This window comes from Hyaloscypha bicolor (assembly GCF_002865645.1).
Source record: "Hyaloscypha bicolor E unplaced genomic scaffold K444scaffold_165, whole genome shotgun sequence".
In the NCBI taxonomy this organism is placed as follows: domain Eukaryota; kingdom Fungi; phylum Ascomycota; class Leotiomycetes; order Helotiales; family Hyaloscyphaceae; genus Hyaloscypha; species Hyaloscypha bicolor.
Genome location: NW_020194667.1, coordinates 1,120,707 through 1,137,069, shown reverse-complemented (window position 1 = coordinate 1,137,069; position 16,363 = coordinate 1,120,707).

The window sequence follows — 16,363 nt, the reverse complement described above, 5'->3', positions numbered from 1 at the left end:
CTATTGACTCTCTATAATAGCTTGGCTTTGACTTTAACTTAGGGTGCATTGTTAAATATGATATTATCCTTAATAGGATTCCCTTTAAACCTCAACAAGTAGTGGGTGTAAGTTTCTTTAAATTAGCGTATATAAAGAACTATTCTCTTAAGCACTGTATTAAATGAAAACCAGGCGAACGGTACTTTCTATGGGACCGTCGAATTTCATGTCTATTCCTTTCCGGCTATTAGACACCTTTACACGTTTTAGTTTCACTAGTAAAATAGCTAAGTTAAGGATTAAAGACTAGTAAAGTACTACGTAGAGCTTAGTTGTGTTCTAATTACTTCGGGTTCTATTTACTATTAGGTAAGTCGACTTATAGCTCTAGTTTCTAATCCAGTCAGATTTAATACTAAGAAAGCGGACTAGGCTAAATTTATAAGCTACCTTATTAATAGCCTTGAGAATATGCCCTTTCTACTTACTAGTATACCTGGAAATTATGAACTAGACCTATTAGCAGAAGACTTTACTAATAGAATAATAGAAGTAGCTAGTAATAGTATTCCAAAATCTACTACTAGTCCGTATTCTAAACCCTAGTAAAATAAGGACTTAAAGACCTTATATAAATTAATACTATACTATAGCCATAAGTCTAAAGCTTTAGGATATACTCTCTATAAATAAGAACTCCAAAATACAAAAAATACCTATTTTAATACTATTAAGAGTACTAAGCTAGTATACTAGAACAAGTTCTTAGAAAATAAAGACTTCTAGTTAATTTTTAAAGCTATGAAATATACTAAAGATACTATATATTAATCTATTTCTAGTATCTTAGATAATAGTTCAAATAAGCTAAAATCGACTTTCTAAGAGAAGTATAATATCTTTAGAACTATACTTTTCCTATCTTCTCCTATTATAATACCTATTAGTCTAATAGACTATAGGCCTAGCTCAAAGTAGAACTGGCCTATTTTATCTAAAATAGAGCTAGAATAAGCCTGTATTTCTAAGATAAAAGGGAAAACCCCTGGACTAGACTTGGTTATTTAAGAGATTATAGTTCATACTTATAGAGCTTTTCCAGATATCTTTTATAGGCTATACTTCTTATTTATTAATAAGGAATATTACTCTAAAGTCTGGAAATAAGCTACTAGCTTTATTCTAAAGAAACCAGGGAAACTAAACTATTTCCTACCCAAAGCATATTAAGTTATTTCCCTACTTAATTATTTAGGGAAGGTTTCTGAGAGAATACTAGCTAGGCGACTTAGCTATTTAGCCGAGACTAGTAATCTACTATACTACTCCCAAATAGGAGGTAGGCTTTACAAGTTAGCTATTAATACTACTTTACTATTACAAAATAAAATAGAATTAAATAAGTCCTATAAGCTAAAAACTAGTACTTTCTTCCTAGATATTAAAGGCGCCTTTGATTACGTGTCCAAGAATAGGCTATTATAGATTATAATTAGTTTATTACTACCTACTAGCCTTATTTTCTGGGTATTATTATTTCTAGATAACCGAGTATTATAACTAGCTTTTAATAATAGTATAGAAGCATTTAGGTCTATACTTACTAGCATTCTATAAGGGAGTCCTATATTACCTATACTATTCCTAATCTATATCCGAGATCTATTTAAATTAGTAAATATTAGTTTTAAGTCCTATTTAGATAATATAACCCTTACTACTGCTTCTAATAGCCTTAAAAAGAATATAAAGACCCTAGAACGGGAAGTAAAGAATATAGTTAACTTAGGGAAAAAGAATACTATTAGCTTTAATATAAATAAAACAGAGCTTATTTATTTTAATAATTCCAAAAATAAGCCTAGTCTAAAACTACCTAATAGGGAACTAGTTTTCCCTAGTAAAATAGTTAAATAGCTAGGGATCTATTTCGATGAAAATCTCAGATTTAAGAAATATATAGCCTATAGGGTATCTAAAGCAAAACAAGCCTTTTATAGGGTATAAAGACTTATAAATATATTACGTGGCTTATTCCCTTTTATAATTAGATAGCTATATTTAGCCTATATTACTAGTATAATAGACTATGGTTCTATACTATAGTAAAAGACTAAAAGCAAAGCTCAAATTTGGCCTTTATAGGTGATTTAAAACCTAGCCCTAAGGAAAACCCTAGGAGTATTCAAAACTGCTTCTATTATTCCTATAGAGGTCAAATTAGCTTTAGTTCCACCTATTATAAGGCTAAACTATAGTCGACATTAATATGCCTTTCGTATCCTTAAACTAAGTCTAAAACACCCTATTAGACTAGAGTTCGAGAAGTTCTTCTAAAGATCTAGAGATTTAGAAGTAATAGAATCTGATATAGACTCTATTTATAGTCTAAATACTAATCTAAAGCGAGATCGCTTGGCTAAAAAGTCTCAAATAAAAACTATAGTGAATTCTATTAGTAATCTAGTAGACCCTAGAGATCTAGAGACTATAAGACACTTCTATTTCGCTCTCTGGGATAGAGAAGTGCCTTATAAAATTACTATATTAAAAGAGCCAAAGAAAGAGACTACTATATTATATAATTTCTATCTAAAGACTTTATATAATAATAGCTCTATACTATCTATATATATAGATAGATCTCAAACTAAAAAAGGAATCGGAGTAGGCCTAGGGCTTATAGTTTATAGTTACGAAACTTCTTATATTCCGATTATAGCTAAATATAAAGAAAGCCAGAATATAGGAGCTAGTACTATAGTCTATAATAGAGAACTAGAAGGCGTTACTAGGGCTATTAAATATACTAGTAGTAAAGCAAAGAGAAGGGAGCTTTATAATATTTATATAGATAACCAAGCTAGTTTACTAAGATTAAAAACTCTTTCTAATAAGCCGGGACAAAGTTAATAGATTAGAGCTATACTAGCCACTAAAGCCCTTATAGCTAAAGGAGCTAGTATAGAACTAATCTGGGTCCCAGGCCATATAGATATAATTGGAAATAAAGAAGCAGATATACTAGCTAAAATAAGTACTACTTCCCCTATATTAGGTAACCCCGAATTAGTAAAAACCTCCTTTGCTTTCCTAGGGGTCCAAATTAATAAAGTTAAGAAACAAGAGTATAGACTACTTTTAGAATCTTATACTAAACCGAAGACCCAGCTAGAATTATATAGTAATATATATCCGTAGAAAGTATCCAAGAAAATATAGCTACCTTTAGGAACTTTAAGGCTACTAGCTAGTACCTTCTTCTAATTAAAGCTAGGCTACGGATATATAAAGTCCTATTTATATAGGCTAAAAATAGTATCTAATAACAAATGCAAATATGGAAAGACTGAGAATGCAAAGTACCTCCTTTTATATTGCGAGCTATATAAGGAGGAACGAATTAGACTATTTAGTCTATTTAAGGATAGCTTGGAGGCTAGTGCTTTTAACCTATGAGTTCTATTATATATAGAGATTAGTATACCGAATATACTAGTATTCTTAAAAGAGACTAGTATATATATAAGAAAATGGCATATGGACCAAAGCGTGAAAGTGGAAGAAGTGGAAATAGGGGTAGAAATAGGGGAGGAAATAGGGGAGGAAATAGGGGAGGAAATAGGGGAGGAAATAGGGGAGGAAATAGGGGAGGAAATAGGGGAGGAAATAGGGGAGGAAATAGGGGTGGAAATAGGGGAGGAAATAGGGGAGGAAATAGGAGTAGAAATAGGGGAGGGGGAATAGGGGAAAAGGGGAATAGAGAATAGGAGAGGATTTGCGATTTATACTCATTTTCTTTATTTCCTTAAGTTTTTATTCTAGGAATATGTCCCCAACTATTTATTATACCTATATTGGATTTTGGGCCTGTATATTAGCTACTGAGACATACGCTAGCTAGCTAGCCGTACTATATAGTTCTAAACTAATAAAGTACATTAAAAAGAAAAAAAAGAAAAAAAAAATCTTTAATTCCCGGTTTATTAATAAGATTAAGAATAAGGGTATAAAGAAAGAGCTTAAGAAGTTAAGACTAGTTATCTAAGCTTATAATAATAATAAGAAATATATAATATTAATATAATTACTTACTATCTAATATATTAGCTAGAGAATTATTCTTAGTATTACTACTATAATAATAGATACTACGGAATTATATTTATATAATATCTCGCAAGCTTATATCTAATTAATAATTTTACTTAATTATAATTTCTATATTAACTTATTCTATAAGCTTACTAGAAAGCTAAATCTAAAGGATAATTCTATTCTAAAGGTTATAAAACTACTATATAGTATACTAGAAGCTAGGAACTACTAGTTCAAGACTTACTATTCCTACTATATTAACGAGCTCTCTATAAAATAGTTAACTTATAATCCTTACCTATTTTATAGCAAGTAACTCTTCGGAATTATTAGCCTTTAAACTAATAATACCCTATTTATTAGAACTAATAATTTTATAAAGGTAAAGTAACTAAAGCTCTATAAGGCTAAATTTTTAGCTAAGGAGTATAAATTCCTTACTTTTAATTATAATCTCAAATTTAATAAAGGTATTATTTATACGAATACTACTAGAATTACTTTTATATAGGAATACTAATATAAGAACCTCCGAACTATTTCTATAAAGAATACTACTACTATAAGTAGTAGGGGTACTATTCGTTAAAATCTCTTTATTAAGGACTAATATATTACCTAATATATAAGAGAAGTATATATTATATTAGTCTATTAACCAGAAGCTTTATATAACCTATTAATTACCGCTCAAGCTATTAAATCCTCGGAAACTAATATAAAGGCACTTAATAAACATATTTAATAGCAAATTGAGAATGCTGCCAGAGAATTAAGATTCGTAAAGCTAGTAAAGAAGTTCTTATATTTAATTATTTTTACGAATACTTTATTCGCAAATAATAGAGATCTTTTCTCCCAAATTAGATATATTCTAGTTCTAGTAAATAGAACTAGACACGCTAATATTATTTACTAGTTCTCTATTAAATGCAAGAGAGTTACTAGAAGTATTCTAGTTTCGGAACTCTATAATATGGCTTACGGTTTTAATATAGGCGCTTTAGTTAAATTTATAATTAATAAAGTACTAGAAATAGAACTACTACTAGTCGTCTATACGGATTCGAAGTTATTATATAAATGCCTTATTAAATTAGGTATTACTTAAGAGAAATGCCTAATAATTAATATAATATACCTTTACCAGGTATATAAATAATATGAAATTGCAGAAGTTAAGTAAATTAAGGGAAAATCAAATCCTACTAATTCTATAATAAAATCAAAGCTAATAAATGCCCTCAAGTACCTAATTAATATAAATACTATATAATTAGATATAGAGAAATAGGTTAAGTACAAATAAGGCAGAAAATAAATATATGAGATAGGAGAATATTATAAAAGGGGAAGTTATATATAAAAGACTATAGCCTTTAGTATATAACCAAAACCTCAGAAATAATATAGATATATAAAGCATTTGGGAAATCTGGTACTAGGCCGGATTAGGGAATTTATATATAATTAGAAAGAGATACTATTTTTCACGTTTTTAGAAAGTTTCTAGTATTAGTATAGCTATTTCTCTAGAAGTCACGTGTATAGTTACGGGATACGGGATACGGGATATGGGTAATAAGTAATGGGATATAGGTAATAAGATATAAGATACGGGATATAATTATATAACCTCGCGTCCTATTAGTAACTCGACTAGTAAACTAGACCCCTTTAGGCTTAGCAGATTTAGGAATTACATATTAATACCATAATACTGCGATTTCTACTTCTAAATAATAACTTTACTAACCTTATATAAATAGTACTTCCATAACTATATAATAGTATTATATATTACTAGTAAACTAATAATAATACTTTATTTTAAATAACTAAATATAATATTTTATTATTAATTATATTATAGTAATTAGTAATACTTAAGAAGATAATAATAGAAATTTAGAAGCTTTAAGCTAGATACCAGATTATAAATGCCTTAAATACTCGAAATAGTTCTAATACTACTAATATTTATAAACTTTTCTTAAATTCGAATATTTTTATATAATATAAAGGAAATACTAGTTAACCTAGTAATTAGGATAGGCTATATAAGCTAGTAGCCATTAATAGAGAGAACTATATATTAGCTTTATTATATAATAATACTATCTTTTATTTAATTTTTATAAAGCTCTTTTATATAGGAAATATTAAGGTTATTACTAATAGCCCCGAACCTAAACTTATTTCTGAACTTTATAATAAGGCTAAAAGTAATATAAGTATAATTTCTTTTACTATTCCTGCTATTTACTAAAGTATAATAAAGGATGCCTTTATAAGAACCCGGATATTATAGTATTTCTATAAAATAATAACCTATATAAGAACTTCTATTAAGTTAAAGTTATTAGCTTCCTAGAAAAGAATATATTTAAGGTTATTCTAGATCTCAGATATTAAAAGAGGTATATATTTACAGCCAACTTTTTTCCGGTTTTTTTACTCCCCTTACTTTTATACCCACACTTCACCCACTTTCAGAACTCACTCAATATACCTTAGCCCTTTGGCCCCAGGCTCTAGAACCTACTATAAGTAGAGCTAGAACAGGCTAAATGGCCCCCCCTGACCCCCCGGGCTCTAGCCCCCCTCCTATCGACTTTCAAGAGCTCGGAGAGCTTCTAGAGGGCCCTAGCAAATAGCCAGACCTACCCACTAGCTCCCTACTAGCTCGGTTCAGCCAGGGAGCTCAATTCGCATTCGATTTAGCTATAAATCCTATCTCTTTAGACGAACTCGCAGCCCCTTTTCCTTAGCCTAATTCAGCTAGTACGGCTTGACTGAGCCGCCTCCAGAACGGGCTAAAGCATAGCCCTAGCTTGAGCAATATTAATAGTAATATTAATAAGGAATACCAAAACTACGGAAACCACTACTAATATTAGAATCAAGCTTCGAATAAAGCTAAATTACTAATTCGTTAAGCCCGGGACTTAATAGTCAAAGCTATTACTATTACTCCGTTATATGACTAGTAATCTTGACTACTAGATTTAGTAGAAATCTTTAGAGAATATACTAAATTTGGCCGTATCCGCTATACTAGTACCTTACTAGCCTCCCAGGTAGCGAATCTCGAAAATGCCACTAAACGGATCGAAATTTAGTCAAGAACTTAAGCCAAACTAGATACTCAAGCTAAAACTACCTCCGAAAAGCCTACTTGGGCTAAAATCGCTACTTAAGAACCATAATCTTACTCGGAAAAGGACTAGACTATAGTATTATATACTAAGTCCAAAAATTAGAGAAGAAAAGGCCCTAGTATACTTACTAGTAGTAGTAGTACTCGTAATACTAATAACCTACTTAGTACCCGTAATACTAGTAGTTCTAGTACTCGTAATACTAGCTCGAAATCTATGGCCCTCTCTAGGAAAAGCACCTTTCTACTAGCTTATATAAAGCAGGCTAGCTTGTTCTCTGCTATTTCTACTCGTAATTCGCTTAATACTGCTTTCCGCTCTAAGGGAATCAAGGGACTAGTAATCTCTATAGTCTCTCTTTCTTTAAAGGATAATATTATAGTTAATACTACTCCCGAATTTAACTCTGACTTTCTGGTTCAAAATCAAGCTATTATAAAGAGAGTACTTCCCTTAGTTATAAGTATATAAAAAAAAGAACCTTAGTATAAAGTTATTATCTACGGTTTATTAATTCGTAAGTTTAATATACCCGAAGAAATAGACTTAGTCCTAGAAGAAATCAAGACCTTTAATAAGGGACTAGAGCCTATTAGCCAGCCCTATTAGGCTACTTCTAAGGAGAAAAGAGATTCAGGCCTTTAGCGAGCCGGTTTAGTAGTAGTAGTATTCCCTACCGAGATTCAAGCTAATAGAGCTATTAAAAATAGACTCTTTATAGCCGGGATCTCTGCTAAAGTAGTAAAATACCATACTATTTCTAGTACTATATAGTATACTAGGTATATAGGATACGGGTACTTAGATTCTATTTATAAAAAGGAACCTAAGTATTTACTATATAGTAAGGGTTATATAACTGAGAACTATTTTTGCTCTATCTATAAAAAGAAGAGTAAAAAATGCCCTTATATAATTACTAAATACTCTAATTACTTAAGTACTACTTACTTAGCTAGTTCTAAGCTATATAAGGTTTACTTAGTAATTAAAAAAGCTACTACTACTATAATTCCTACTATTACTATTAATGAGTAGTTATATTAAAGTACTATAAGTTAATATAAATCATAATAGCTCTACTACTAAAAACGTCTTATAAATAGCTATAGAACTGGATATTAAAGTCCTAGTAATTCAGGAGCCTTAAGTAATAGCAGGGAATAATAATCGGGAATATTATTCTATTATATACTCTAGCTATTTCCAAATACTCCCGAATTATAGTACCCTGAGGCCTAGAATCCTATTTTATATAGCTTGCAAACTGCAAGCTAGTCTAGCCTCAAACTCACTAAGTAATCCTGATTACTTAATTATAAACTTAAGTCTGGGTATACTAAAAATGCAGCTAATTAATTTCTATAATATAATTTACCCAGAAGACCCTAATAGTATATTAACTATATTAAAAGAGGACATTTTACCTACTACTTTCTATAATAGCTCTCTATTACTAGGTGATTTTAATATATATTATCCTTAGTAGGATTCCCTTAAACCTCAAAGCAGTTATATAGTTTATTTAATTAGCTATATAGAGAACTATTCTCTAAGGCTATTAAATAAACCAGGGAAAGATACCTTCTATAGATCTAATATATCTATTTCTTTCGTATTAGACTTAAGTTTTACTACTAGTAAAATAGTAACTAAGATTAAAGACTAGTAAGTACTACTAGACTTAGGTTCTAATTACTTCGGGATTCTATTTACTATTAGTAAGTCAACTTATAGCTCTAGTTCTAATCCAGTTAGATTTAATACTAAGAAAGCAAACTGGGCTAAATTTACAAGCTACCTTATTAATAGCCTTGAGAATATGCCTTTTCTACTTACTAGTATACCTGGAAACCATAAACTAGACCTATTAGTAGAAGGCTTTACTAATAGAATAGTAGAAGTAGCTAGTAATAGTATTCTAAAATCTATTATTAGTCCGTATTCTAAACCCTAGTAAAATAAGAACTTAAAGACCTTACGTAAATTAATACTATACTATAGCCGTAAGTCTAAAGCTTTAGGGTATACTCTCTATAAATAAGAACTCCAAAATGCAAAAAACACCTATTTTAATACTATTAAGAATACTAAGCTAGTATATTAGAATAAGTTCTTAGAGAATAAAGACTCCTAGTCAATTTTTAAAGCTATGAAATATACTAAAGATACTATATATTAATCTATCTCTAGTATCTTAGATAGTAACTCTAATAAGCTTAAATTGACTTTTTAAGAGAAGTATAATATTTTTAGAATTATACTTTTCCTACTACCTCCTATTACTAAGCCTACCAGTTTAATAAACTATAGGCCTAGCTCAAAATAGGACTGGCCTATTTTATCTAAAATAGAGCTAGAATAAGCCTATATTTCTAAGATAAAGGGGAAAACCCCAGAACCAGACTTAGTTACTTAAGAGATTATAGTTCATACTTATAGAGCTTCTCTAGACATCTTTTATAGGCTATATTCCTTATTTATTAATAAGGGATATTATTCTAAAGTCTGGAAACAAGCTACTAGCTTTATTCTAAAGAAATTAGGGAAACTAAACTATTTCTTATCTAAAGCATATCGAGTTATTTCCTTACTTAATTACTTAGGAAAGGTTTCTAAAAGAATACTAGCTAGATAACTTAGTTATTTAGCCGAGACTAGTAACCTATTATACTACTCCCAAATAGGAGGTAGGCTCTATAAGTCAGCTATTAATACTGCTTTACTATTATAAAATAAAATAGAATTAAATAAGTTCTATAAGCTGAAAACTAGTACTCTTTTCCTAAATATTAAAGGCGCCTTTAATTACGTATCCAAGAATAGGCTATTATAGATTATAATTAGTTTACTATTACCTACTAGCCTTATTCTCTAGGTATTATTATTCCTAGATAACCGAGTATTATAACTAGCTTTTAATAATAGTATTAAAGTATTTAGGTCTATACTTACTAGTATTTCATAAGATAGTCTTATATCTCCTATATTATTCCTTATCTATATCCGAGACTTATTTAAGTTAGTAAATATTAAATTCAGATCCTATTTAGATAATATATCCCTTACTACTACTTCTAAAAGTCTAAAGAAAAATATTAAGACTCTAGAAAGAGAAGTAAAGAATATAGTTTATTTAGGGAAAAAGAATACTATTAGCTTTAATATAAATAAAACAGAGCTTATTTATTTTAATAATTCCAAAAATAAGCCTAGTCTAAAACTACCTAATAGGAAACTAGTTTCCCCTAGTAAAGTAGTTAAATAGCTAGGGATCTATTTTAATAAAAATCTCAGATTTAAGAAATATATAGCCTATAGGGCTTCCAAAGCAAAACAAGCCTTTTATAGGATATAGAGACTTATAAATATATTATATAGTTTATCTCCTTTTGTAATTAGATAGCTATACTTAGCCTGTATTACTAGTATAATAGACTATGGTTTTATACTATAGTAGAAAACTGAAAACAAAGCTCAAATTCGGCCTTTATAGGCGATTTAAAACCTAGCCCTAAGGAAAACCCTAGGAGTATTCAAAACTGCTTCTATTATTCCTATAGAGGTTAAATTAGCTTTAGTTTCACCTATTATAAGGCTAAACCATAGTTAATGTTATTATACCTTCCGTATCCTTAAACTAAGTCTAAAATACCCTATTAGACTAGAGTTTGAGAAGTTCTTTTAAAGATCCCGTAATTTAGAACTAGTAGAATCTAATATAGATTCTATTTATAGTCTAAATACTAATCTAAAGCGAAATCGCATAGCCAAAAAGTCTCAAGTAGAAACTATAGTAGACTCTATTAGTAATCTAATAGACCCTAAAGATCTAGAGACTATAAAATACTTTTATTTTGCCCCTTGGGATAGAAAAGTACCTTATAAAATTACTATATTAAAAGAGCTAAAGAAAGAGACTACTATATTATATAACTTCTATCTAAAAACTTTATATAATAATAGCTCTATATTATCTATATATATAGATGGATCTTAAACTAAAAAAGGACTTGGAGTAGGCCTAGGGCTTGTAGTTTATAGTTATGAAACTTCTTATATTCCGGTCGTAGCTAAATATAGAGAAAGCCAGAATATAGAAGCTAGTACTATAGTCTATAATAGAGAACTAGAAGGCGTTACTAGAGCTATTGAGTATACTAGTAGTAAAGCAAAGAGAGGGGAGCTTTTTAATATCTTTATAGATAACCAAGCTAGTTTACTAAGATTAAAAACTTCTTCTAATAAGCCAGGACAAAGTTAATAGATTAGAGCTATACTAGCTACTAAGATCCTTAAAGCTAAAGGAGCTAATATAGAACTAATCTGGGTTCTAGGGCATATAGATATAATAGGGAATAAAGAAGCAGACGAACTAGCTAAGCTAGGCACTACTTCTCCTATATTAGAACCTGAATTAGTAAAAACCTCCTTTGCTTTCCTAGGGATTAAAATTAATAAAGTTAAGAAACTAGAGTATAGACTACTTTTAGAATCTTATACTAAACCAAAAACCCAGCTAGAATCATATAGTAATATATATCCGTAGAAAGTATTCAGAAAGATAAACCTACCTTTAGAAACTTTTAGGCCCCTAGCTAGTACTTTCTTCTAGCTAAAGCTAGGCTACGGATATTTAAAGTCTTATTTATACAGGCTAAATATAATATCTAATAACAAATGCAAATGCGGAAAGACTGAGAATACAAAACACCTCCTTTTATACTATATACTATATAGAGAGGAATAACTTAGACTATTTAGTCTATTTAAAGAGAGCTTGGAAGCTAGTGCTTTTAACCTATAACTACTATTATATACGGAAATTGGGATATTAAATATACTAGTATTCTTAAAAGAAACTAGTATATATACAAGAAAATGGTATATTAAGCAAAGTATAGAAGTGGAAGAAGTGGAAATAAGAGAGGAAATAGGAGAGGAAATAGGAGAGGAAATAAGAGAGGAAATAGGGGAGGAAATAGGGGAGGAAATAGGGGAGGAAATAGGGGAGGAAATAGGAGAGGAAATAGAAGAAGGGGAATAGGGAAAAAGGGAAAAGAGAAATAGGAAATAGGAGAGGAATTACGATTTATACTTATTTTTTCTTTATTTCCTTAAGTTTTTATTTCAGGGATATGTCCCTAACTATTTACTACTTATATTGGAATTTGGGCCTATATATAAGCTACTGAGACTCACGCTAGCTTAGCTAGCCGTAGTATATAGTTCTAAACTAATAAAGCACGTTAAAAGAAGAAAAAAAAGGAAAAAAAAGGTATATATTTTTAACTTCTAGTTTATTAATAAGATTAAGAATAAGAATATAAAAAGAAAGTTTAAGAAATTAAGACTAGTTATCTAAGCTTATAATAATAGTAAGAAATATATAATATTAATATAATTATTTACTATTTAATATATTAGCTAGAGAATTATTCTTAGTATTATTACTATAATAATAAATATTATAAAACTATATTTATATAATATCTCGCAAGCTTATATCTAATTAATAATCTTACTTAATTATAATTTTTATATTAATTTATCTTATAAGCTTACTAGAAAGCTAAATCTAAATAATAATTCGGTTCTAAAAGTTATAAAACTATTATATAGTATACTAGAAACTAGAAACTACTAGTTTAAAACTTATTATTCCTATTATATTAACGAGCTTTCTATAAAATAGTTAACTTATAACTCTTATTTTCTTTATAATAAATAATTCTTTAGAATTATTAGCCTTTAAACTAATAATATCCTATTTATTAAAACTAATAATTTTATAAAAACGAAGTAACTAAAGCTTTAAGAAACTAAATTCTTAGCTAAAAAATATAAATACCTTATTATTAATTATAATCTCAAGTTTAATAAAGATATTATTTATATGAATATTACTAGAATTATTCTTATATAAATAAAAATACTAGTATAAAAACCTCCGAATTATTTTTATAAAAAATACTATTATTATAAGTAATAAAAGTACTATTTATTAAGGTCTTTTTATTGAGAACTAATATATTACCTAATATACTAGAGAAATATATATTATATTAGTCTATTAACTAGAAGCTTTATATAACTTATTAATTATTACTTAAGTTATTAACCTCTCGGAAACTAATTTAAAGGCATTTAATAAATATATTTAATAGTAAATTAAAAATACTATTAGAGAACTGAGATTTATAAAGCTAGTAAAGAAGTTCTTATATTTAATTATTTTTATAAATACTTTATTTATAAATAATAGAGATTTCTTTATTTAAATTAAATATATTCTAGTTCTAGTAAATAGAACTAGATATACTAATATTATTTACTAGTTCTTTACTAAATATAAGAGAGTTACTAGAAGTATTTTAGTTTCAGAACTCTATAATATGGCTTATAGCTTTAATATAAGTGCTTTAGTTAAATCTATAATTAATAAAGTACTAGAAATAAAACTATTACTAGTAATTTATATGAATTCGAAGTTATTATATACTTTACTACTTTCTTATAATATTTTAAACCAATTTGAAACTATTTTAAATTAAGCTTAAGATATTTTTAAGCTAGGTTTAAGTCCTGATTTTAAACCGGTTTAAATCAATCTTAGATTTAATTTCAACCTATTTTATTATAATAAAACAGGTATTGGCTTAATAGTTTAAACTAGATTTAAACTAGATTTAAAACTTTTATTTAAAAATCCTAAAAAAATCTAGTTTTTATTTTTATTAAGTTAATTAATATATATCTTTATCTTTATATATTATAGCGCCTTTATATATATGTTATGCTAAATCACGTGATTTTAAGGGTTATAAGACGCTAGCGTGGCTTATTAAATTATTAGTACTCTAGCAAAATTTAAGTAATAGGATTTAATTAGAAAGATAAATTAAAGAGAAAGGAATAATATATGTAAGTCACGTGACATTTTTCAAATCACTTATTAACCGCTAAATCATTTTTCAAATTACTTATAAAACATTAAAATAGTTATAAGCTAGCTTAAACTTAAAATCGAATTTAAGAACTTAAATTATCTAATCTTAAATCGATTTCAAATCGAGTTTAAATTAATATTAAATTAGTTTTAAATTATAAGCTTAATTTAAATCATATTTGAACTATATTTAAATCCGATTTTATCTCTCCTAGGCACGTGACTAAGTAAATACCTTATTAAATTAGAAATTACTCGAGAAAAGTATCTAATAATTAATATAATATATCTTTATTAAATATATAAATAATAAGAGATTATAGAAGTTAAATAAATTAAGAGAGAATTAAATTCTACTAATTTTATAATAAAATTAAAGCTAATAAATATCCTTAAATATCTAATTAATATAAATATTATATAATTAAATATAGAGAAATAGGTCGAGTATAAATAGAATAGAAAATAGATATATAGAATAAAAGAATATTATAAGAAAAGAAGTTATATATAAAAGGCTATAGCTTTTAGTATATAACTAAAATCTTAAAAGTAATATAGATATATAAAGTATTTGGGAAAATCTAGTACTAGGCCGGATTAGGGAATTTATATATAATTAGAGAAAGATATTATTTTTCGCGTTTTTTAGAAAGTTTCTAGTATTAGTATAGTTATTTCTTTAAGAATTATATATATAATTACGGGATACGAAATATAGAATATAAGTAATAGAATATAAATAATAAAATATAAGATATGAGATATAGTTATATAACCTTATATCTTATTAATAACTCGATTAATAAACTAGATTCTTTTAGGCTTAATAAATTTAGAGATTATATATTAATATTATAATACTATAATTATTATTTCTAAATAATAATAACTTTATTAACTAATATAACTAGTATTTTTACGCCTATATAATAGTATTATATATTATTAATAAACTAATATTTAGGTTTTAATTTAATTACTTTTTATTATAATAAAACCTTAATTAATTTATAACTTTTATAAATAGAAACTAATTATAAAAAGTAGTTATATTAGCTAGCTATATTAAATAATATAATAGATATTTACTATAAAAAAATTTTTATATATAAATATAAAAGAAAATAAAGAAAATAAAGAAAAATAAAATAAAGAAAAAAAATTAAAAAAAAGTAAAATATTATATTATAAAGTTTATTTTTCTTTATTTTCTATTACTTTATTTTATAGGATTTTAAATTATTATTTTAATATTATTAAGAATAAAGAATAAAAAATTATAAATAGAAAGAACTTTAATATTATTACTATAAAAAATTCTTATTATATAATTAATAATATTTAACTAATAAGCCTTTTTAACTCTTATAGTAATATTATTAATATTATTTTCTTTTAAATTATATTTATTTTAAATAATCTTAATTAATAGTTTTATATTATTAAATAATATAATTATAAAAAGAATTATATTTATATTAGCTCGAATTATTTCTTTATAATATATAGCTATTTCTATTAGACTTGGCTTTTTTAGTTTAAGAATAGTTTTTAGAATCTTTAATTATTATTAATATTCTTATTTATATTCTAATTATATTTATTTTTTCGGGATTCTTAAAAGAAATAAAATATAGCTTTTATTTATTAATTTTTTTTTAGTAATTTACTAGAATAGTATTTAATTAAAATAAAGATATTATTATTATTATTTTCTTTATTATATATTAATTTAGCTACTTTAAAAATAAACTTATATATCTTTTTAATATATATTATAAGAATATTTTATTCTTTTAGATACTTGTCTAGTAATATCTGAATTCTTAAATAGTTTTTAGAATTACTAATAATATTAAAGAAGTTTTTAAAATTCTTATTAGTAAAAGTATTATTCTTTTTTAGCTTTTTATAAACTCGGTAATATATTAGTTATAATAACGAAATACCTTTAATTAATATAAGAAATATAATAATAATAATAATAATAAATTATATAATATTTTTCTATATAATAATAATTATAGTTATATATATTTTATAATATTTAGTATTAAGGAAATACTTTTTTAGTTATAAGAAAAATAAATATTCTAGTTTATATTAGTATATAATTATAGAAATATAATAATATTTCTTATAATAATAATTATTCTATAATTACTATTTA